The sequence below is a fragment of the Pelodiscus sinensis genome, chromosome 6 (assembly GCF_049634645.1).
Source record: "Pelodiscus sinensis isolate JC-2024 chromosome 6, ASM4963464v1, whole genome shotgun sequence".
In the NCBI taxonomy this organism is placed as follows: Eukaryota; Metazoa; Chordata; order Testudines; family Trionychidae; genus Pelodiscus; species Pelodiscus sinensis.
In genome coordinates, this window is record NC_134716.1 from 60031275 (window position 1) to 60040315 (window position 9041).

At 40.7% G+C, this 9041-nt stretch overlaps 1 long non-coding RNA gene across 5 annotated transcripts in view; it reads left to right on the forward strand.

Annotated features, from left to right (window-relative positions):
* The window catches only part of LOC142829883 (uncharacterized), an 88587-nt gene extending 84290 nt beyond the window's left edge, over window positions 1–4297 (forward strand). For all 5 annotated transcript variants that reach the window (XR_012904771.1, XR_012904769.1, XR_012904770.1 and 2 more), the window contains one exon: window positions 308–4297. This is a non-coding gene — a long non-coding RNA (uncharacterized LOC142829883). The remainder of the gene's footprint in view (window positions 1–307) is intronic.
* The last annotated feature ends 4744 nt before the right edge of the window (window positions 4298–9041 follow it).

The following is a 9041-nucleotide window of genomic DNA, read 5'->3' on the forward strand; positions in this document are numbered from 1 at the left end:
TTACACCATCTACTGCTCATGTATCAATCAAGAAAAGAAGGGTGGGGATGCCATTTGAAAGTAAAATACTCAGTCCAGCAACTATAGCTCATGAAAACAAAGTCTAGTGGCCAACAGGCTGAGTCTAGTAATGAGAGAATGGAACAAGATACCGTCAATATTATTTCTAATCCCTCGGGAAAGACCTCAGGATTATCATGGCTCTGATCCTTGCCTGCCTTCCCCCTCCCTCTTCCCAAATTGAAATATGCCCTCACAATCCCTTCCTGTACAGGGCAAGCTTCCAATTCTTGTTTTCTCTTTCTAGGTTACTGACTGAAGCAGCAGAAAATCCTGAAGAATGGCTACAGTGTTACTTTAGTGGAGGAAGAACACTGTGGGTAGTTTTTCAGAAATCTTCTCTTTTAAAAAAAATAGTTCATAGGTAGAGTTTGTTGCCTGAATGTGGCATAATGGGTGGGTAAAGGCAAAAAAGTTCTCAGGCACCAGGGTCACAGAGGAAAAAAAAATTAATATCTTCGCCTTGTCCACCATCCTTTATCCCAGCACCCAATAAGATGTTAAGGCACAAAGCAATGTGAGATAGAGGTGCACACATCAGCCGATGTGTGCCATTTGGGACAAACTGTGCCTGTGACCCAGTTAAGCTATAAAGTTACTCATCTAAGAAATTTGGAAGCAACTGCCTGAAACCAATAATAGAAAAGCAGACACAAACAATGAATACTTAATGAAGTTTGGACCGAGGAATGACCCACACACACACACAAAGATTTACCTGGTGTTGCTCAGGTCCTTAACTAGAATAAGATTTATTTTTCTTCATTTAATCATTGTTCTGGGGTAGGTCTGGGAAAGACAGTAGCGTAGGCCAAGTGAGAAGCACCTGTTCCTGGCTGCTGCAGCTCCATTGGGCACAGCTGGGGAAGGGTACATGTGCCACAGCTGGGGGACAAACACTCAATCAGACAAACTTTCTGAAATATATAGTAGATAGTTATCCCTTTCTCCACACCTGCCCCTTCTGGTCCAATGGAGTTGTAGCCATCCTGGTCCCCATCTCTGGCTCTTGCTGCCCCCCTGTGGTACTTCTACAGTGTAAGTGTCCTTCCTACCTGACCTCTCCCTTTCCTTTTTATGAGAAAATCAAATTCCAGACATGTCCCATTGTCCTGGAACAACCAAACCCTGATGTTACTTTAGGTATGATAAGAGGAAGCTGCATATCAAATTTGGTGGTCCTAGCTCTCACTGTATATAAGGAGTTCTTGAACAAATGGATTCACAGATGTATGGACACACACACACACACACACACACACACACACACACACACACACACACACACACACACACACACACAGTTCTGCAATAGGTTCATATGTTTGGAGTTCTGCAACAGGAAATTATGATCATGTACAAGGGAACCACAATGTGCAACAGCATTCCATAGCACAGCATGCCAATTTTCATGATGAGTTCTTCCAAGGATTTGCTAGTACCTGTTGCTTTTTCATTCCCCTTTTGGTTATTTCAAGCTTGGTATTGTATTTGAGGATTTCTCTGAACCTTTAACACCATTATGGGCTCTATCCTGGATGTGTAGAGTACTCTGGCATGAATCCAGCAAAAGCACTTAATTAGCGTTAAAGCACCTTAGTACCATTGAAAGCTAACTGTGTGCTTAAGTGCTTTGCTGGATCAAGGCCAGATTACTCAGCACCATGCAGGACTGAGCCCCTTTACAGTAAAGAAACATCACATTTCTTGAACACATTTGAGTTGACCAGACATCTACTAGTAACTAACTAAACATTTGCTAGGAACAAAGTGGGTTTCTTTACAGGCCATTATAATAACTATTGGAGCTAAGAAAGAGACAGGATAGTTCAGTTTTGATATAATCATTTCATTTCTTATGCTTATAAATCTAATAGCTTAAAGCGGCAGTGTCAACTTTAGCAGTACAAGAATTTTTGTTTTCCCCAAGAGCTTTACAAAGGTCTCCGTTATGGGATGGACAATCTCTTTCAATTTTGATCCTGCTTAACCACTTGTGATTAAAGGAAGTTGCACTTCCAAGAAAGGAAAGCAAGAGCTGCATTTTACCGACTGTACACTCCAACAGATTTTCCCCCATCTGCTACCCACCAACATCTGTGTGAAACTTCCACTGTTTGCTCTGTCTTCGGATTGCCAAACATGTTTTTGTTTGGTAGGTGGGAAGGAGGAGAAAGACACAGAAACTAAATAAAAAACCCAACATCAGCCAGTATTTTATTTAAAGGAGATATGAACCCTATTTTTCCCCTCAGCAACTCACATGGCATTGCTCTCACCAATGCATTCTCCATGTTATCCTACGGGAGCTGCGTCAGAAGCCGACAACAGTGTTTTGTAAAGGTGAAAGTCACATCTCTGTGGAAAACTCAAATAAACAGGCTTTGTACACTGAATTAAAATAGAAACTTGGCACAGAGGTAGACAATTCTGCTGCCATCCATCTACTACAGTCATCCTCTTCCCTGCAGCATTTGTATCTAGTAGATGTAGATCAGGAACATGCTGGCTGCTGATCTATCACTGCTCGCCCACAAGAACACACTCATACACCCTCTGCTCTGTGCAATGCCATTGCAGAGCTTGGCAGCACACAAGGAGACCAATTTTTGTAACATTTTCAGTGTCCCTCTTGGAACTATTGCAATATGCTGGGGTCTGGCCTTTCTGCTGTCAGAAAGATGTCACTCTACTAGAAAAGAAACTGCAACAATGTGAAACAATGAGGAGTCCTGTGGCACCTTAAAGACGAACAGATTTATTTGGGCAGAAGCTGTAGTGGGCAAAGACCCACTTTGTCAGGTGACCTCATTGTTTTTGCAGATACAGACAAACCTGGTTACCCCTCTGAGACTTGCAGCCATGTAAGGGCTTCTACAAATCTGTGTCATAATAAAACCAAGATTTTTCCACATTGTGAGTTTATTTGATATTCCAGTGAAACAACAGGCCTTTTCTGCAATCACTTAACATTTCTGCGGGTCACGGTGCAGGGTAACATCAGTATATATTACAGCTAGTGACATTTAGCTTTAAATCAAACAGCCCTGTTTAAGCAAAGCATGCTTAAAGCTAAGCATGTGTTTGAGTGCTTACAAAATATACACTTATTTTAGCTTAGGCTGCCATTTGTTTTTTTGATTACTATCTGTTAGAGCAGTTCAAGAGTATGTGTGCCATACCTATCAATGATTTACAAATGTGCCAGACACTTCAATGGCTCCATCAATATGACACAAGGCATTGCAGAAAAGGTCAGCACATATCATCCGGTTGTGTCACTTATTCACACACCGTTTCTTTGCTCTCACTTCACTGGGAAAGCTGAGCAGTAATACTTGAATCTCTCTTCCTCATGAAAAAAATACTTCTTATATGTGTAACTAGACAGGGAAACGGATGTGTAGTAGAATAATTCCCTAACCACAAAACTTTTTCAAAAAATGAGAAGCACAGATATCTTACCAACTCAAAGCACCCAGAATAATTACAAAGGCAAAATGAATAAAGTTAAAGAGCTTACAGATGAATTCTTAATTACTGTGGATAATAAGGCCATTTATTTATTACAGATTATAGTTTTATTAACATTGCATTATTCATCTGAAGGTCAGAAACATCTTTTCAAACCACTTTGGGACTATAAGCACTGCAAAGAAGTTACCTTATTTAGTCTCAAAAATAATGTCAGGATTAATACAGCATTATTTCATGGCATTTTATAAACCCATTAAGACACTGGGCCTTAGTTTTTTTAAGCACAGCTGTGATTTTGAAAGGTAACAGGTTTATGGGGGGGGGTAATATTTTCTTTGTTTTGAATTGCAAGATAATTTAACCCCTTGCAATCTCCTGGCTCTTCCAGTTGAGGAAAACAATCTTAGTTGTTTGGTAAAGGGGATCTATTTAACTTTGTATTTAAGCCATTTGTTCAAATCCATCCCAGGACAATAGTGATAGGAAGTTGTTAGTTACTGACGTCCTACAGTACTGTATGTGAAATGAATTAGTGGTCTCAGTCCAGTTTGTTACTGGACAGGTGTACACCCTACATACTGGTTATAGTTATTAAATGTATCTCTGGTGGAGGGTGGGGAGTTGATACTCACTTTAATATCAATGAGTAGTCCTTTTGCACCTAAGAGACTTAACAAAAATGCATAGACTCATGAGCTTTCATGGTTAAAACCCATTTCATCAGATGAATTAGCAATTCCCAAATCATCTAATGAAGTTGGTTTTACCCACAAAAGCTCATGATCTATATTTATTTGTTCGTCTCTAAGGTGCCACAGGACTGCGCATTGTTTTTAAAGTTACAGACTGAGGGTACATCTACACTACGTTAATTCGAACTAACTTCGTTCAAATTAGTTAATTCAAACTAAGCTAATTCGAACTAACGGATCCAGACTAAAAAACTAGTTCAAATTAGCGTTTTGCTAATTCGAACTAGCATGTCCACATTAAGTGGACCCTGAACAAGGCTTAAGGATGGCTGGAAGCAGTGCCGGCAGGGCATCAGAGGAAGACTTAGAGCGTGGAGATGATGTCTCAGGCTAGCCGAGGGCTGTGCTTAAAGGGTCCCGACCCCCACCCCGGACAGACAGTTCTCAGGGGTGCCCCGCTTGCAAAGCAGTCCTGGCTTGGATTGCCCGGAGTACCCACACTGGGCACATCACAGCACTCGGCCATCAGACCGGCTGCACTTGCCGCAGGCTGCCATCTGGGGAGAGGGGGCAATTGGGGGGCTGCAGGAGAGCTTCCACCCCAAAAGCCCGCAGAGCAAGCCCAGTCCTACCCATCAGGGGCGCATACCCCATTCCTCCCTCACCTCCTTCCACTTACCCTTCCCTAGCCCCTCTTCTTGATGTACAAAATAAAGGACAATTGTGTTCAAAAATGGAATCTGTCTTTATTGAACAAAACTGGGGGAGACTGGGAAAAGGAGGTGGGAGAGGGGAAGAGAAAGGCTGGGAGAGGGGAGGGCAACTAAAATGATCAGGGGTTGGGAACAGGTCCCATATGAAGAGAGGCTAAAGAGACTGGGACTTTTCAGCTTAGAAAAGAGGAGACGGAGGGGGACAGGATAAAGGTCTCAAAGTAGGAGTTGGGTGGAGAGGGTACATACAGAAAAGTTCTTCATTAGTTCCAATAAAGAAGGACTAGAGGACACCAAAGGAAAGGAATGGGTAGCAGGCTTCAAACTAGTAACAGAAAGTTGTTCTTCACAAAGCAAAGAGTCAACCTGTGGAACTCCTTGCTGCAGGAGGCTGTGAAGGCTAGAACTAGAACAGAGTTTAAAGGGAAGTGAGATCAAGTCATGGAGGTTGGGTCCATGGAGGTTTAGTCTTGGGAAAAAATGACGTTAGGGGGAACCAATAATAGTCTTCAAATATGTTATGGGCTGTTTTAAAGAGGATGGTGATTAGTTGTTCCCCATTTAACTTCTTGTCCTACCTTCAGTTGACAAGTTTAATTTGTGGCAAGGGAGATTTAGATTGACTATTAGGAAAAACTTTGTACTTATAAGGGTTGTTACATGCTGAAAAAAGCTTCAAAGGGTGTCTAAGGAATCCCTCTCATTTAGAGGTTTTTAAAAACAGGCAGACAACCACCTTCAAGTTTGCTTGGTTCTGATCAGTGCAGAAGGCTGGACTTTATGACATTTCTATGATTCTAGCATAATGACCAAGATTCTCCCATTAGCACAAAGAAAGTGATGTTCATTATTTGTCTCTCAATCAAATCAATGGAAGTAAATTTATTGTATGCAGATATTGTAATTGGGAATCACAGGCACTTAGGGGCACATCTTGCCCCATCTCTGCAGCTAGTGGACGTGTCTATGGAATAGTTCTATTGGATCTGGATTTGGAAGCTGTTCAGGAGCTACAAAACCATATGTAAAGTAAAACAGTTCCATGGCAGCCCCCCGCCTGGCAGTATGGAAGGACCCACGAGTAGGCCCAGAGAACCAGCTGCTGCACAGGTTTTACCCCTTCCCCTGCCATAATGGAAGCATGTTTGGACTACAGAGGCTTAAAATTCAGCTATTAAGCCCTAGCTAAGAACCTTTAGAGTTGATCAATGGCCTGAAAGAGAATTCATCCCCATCAAGTATTTGGCTAGGTTCCTGGATTTGCCCATTAGGAATCATATGTAAAACATATCCACATTTTGAGCCTGATTCATAGCACATTGAAATCAGTTGAAAGATTCCACTGAACTTTGGACTGTGCACTAATAATTTAATGAAATAGCATTTTGTTCATGTGAATCATCATGTCCATTGTCCACAACATAGCAGGACACATGAAGCAAGACAGGTTGATTTTTTCTGAAGAAGTTTGTGCTATTTATTTGACCGTCTACGCAGCTGACAGGCTCAGATTTAGAAACTTCCATCTTCTATTTTAGTCTCAAAGCAAACCACTGCTCTTACTTACGTGATCTACAAAAATGGGGATAGACAAGTGCAAGCTTAGGACAATAAAGAATTTAGTAGCCTTCCTGCCAGTACAACGCAGCTTAGGAAAATACTCTTTGGCATGCATAGTAATGTGGGTTGAAAAGGGAATAATGTGCACCCCCTTCTAATAAGTGTAGCTCCCACACTTGTAGATAGACCAAAGGTGTAACCATACACACAGGCTGACAGGTCCTAGACCCTTGAAGCCATGGAGTATCAATGAAAATGTTAGATCACACTTCTCCTGAGATCCTAGCATTCAAGAACCATGCTACTACATCTTCCTCCACAGTGTAACCATGCAGCAGAGAGATCTGTTAAGCTCTTAAATAATCATATGTTCCATTTATCCCTTGGTTCATATACATCAATCTTGGGGTAAAAAAATATTTAGCATTTGTAGATCACAAAGCATTTCACAAACGTTTTGCACCAGCATTGGAAGTAAGTAACATGTTAAGACAAATCAAGGGACATTTCTTTCCCTTAGCCAAGTCAACATGGATTGACTTCTTTTACCTGTAAACAGAACGAAGTTATCTACAGTTGTATCAAACACTTTCAAATTTTATATTTGCAATCTCTTCCATTTTTTGTTTTATTAGCATTTTCTCTGGTACATATTAATTATTGCAGACCTCTGCCAACATGTGTGGTTAATTTCCAGCTGCAGTCTGTTTCAAAAGGGAAATGTTAAAGATTAAATTCAAATGAAGGATGACATTTCAGAGGCTGAATGTTCCATGAAAAAATATTACATTTAAAGAAAAATCACAAGGAGTGATTTATAATCTTCTGGAATAAGACATCTAGACTTCCAAATCTTTCCATAGGCAAAACGCTTTTGAAAACAAAACTTGGAAACAGTTTCAACTCTTTCAAAGATCTACAAGCTTCACTTGCAAAATACTGAGAGGTGACTGGACTTAATACAAAAACAAAAAACAAAAACAAAAACAAACCCTAATTCCTTCCCCCCTCGGGATTTATACCATATTTTGCCTTCTATGTTTTCATACTGTGGGGGGTGTAGGCAGGATATTGATAAGCATTTCTGCTTTTCTTGGGCCTATTCAGCAATATGTCTAAGCTTGTCTAAGAAAATCTAGAAGAAGTCATAGTGTACTGTACTCTTTCTTGTAGTCCCCTCACTAGCTCACTTATTTTCCTTTAGATTCCTTGTAAACCACAGGATAAAATTCATAGGTGGTGAATAAGTTTGATCTATAATAACTCAGACACTCTCATCCCATTTACTCTTCGAACGTCTTACAATTACCTTTAATTTTAGTAGCAGGTACCGACCCCATTATACTAGACCCTGTACAAACATATAGCAAAAACCACTGTTGCTGCTCCAGAGTTCAAATTTAGGATATGATAAGACTCTCAATGAGCATAGAAGAGACAAACAGGTAGGTTGCAGAGGAGAAGCTAACAGTAACACACACTTTTTTTGAGCATCCTTGGGAGTTGGTATGAGCCAGAAGAAGCTGGCTTAGGTATAAGCAGCACACTAAGGGTGGCTTGTCTTCACAGAGAAATTGACTAAAGCAGCTATTGTGGAATAATTATGCTTCACATGTTGACAAGCCCTAAGAGTTGAACTGAACATAAGTTATACTTCATCTCTGTATTTGACTTTAAGACATGGCCAATATATTTAATCAAAAACATTATAGATCGTTATATGAATTCCTGATTAATGTGTGTAGCCAATATCTGTGAAGTTGGTGAGGCACCTTACAAACTGGTGTTATTTGCAGAGGTGTTGAGAATCCATAGTTCTTGCTGGCAGCTGTGGGTGCTCAAGATCTCTGAGAAGTGAATAACATGATGATGGATTTAGGAACTTAAGTTTAAGATGCTCAATATTGGCTTCCTATGTGTCCATCATGTGCCTCATTTTGGAAACGGAACAGGTGCCTTACTTATTTGTCTAACAGACGTATGGAGAAGGACCGATAGAATGTAATAGTTTTTTTAAAAAAAGGTGCTACAGAATTCAATAGAAAATCATAGCAATTCTGTAAGATTGTTTATAAGGCCTCTGAAATGTTTACTGTGCTTATCCCAGTCAAGAACATTCATGGGCTGCTGACATTTTATTTACCTGCACATCCACAGGTACGACGGCTTATAGCTCTTGTTGCCCATCGACCACAGACAATGGGAGCTGGAGGATTCCCTGTCTACAGTGCTTCCCACAGCTCCCATTGGCTGGGAACAGTGATCCACAGCCAACAGGAGCTATAGTGGCCATAACTGTGGACATGCAGGTAAATAAAATGTCAGCAGCCCATGAATGTTTTTGGTTGGGTTACGAGTTAGCTCTGGCAAACTGCATCCAGCCCTCAGACTGCTTATTGCCCACCTCTGCCTTAAGGTTTACGACCAAAGATAATATTGCTAAAGCAACTTGCCTCGAACACTTCAAGAACTTTAGTAATGAGCAAGTGACACTTCATGTTATGCTGTAAGGCTTTCAGTGCCCACTTTAGATTTAAAT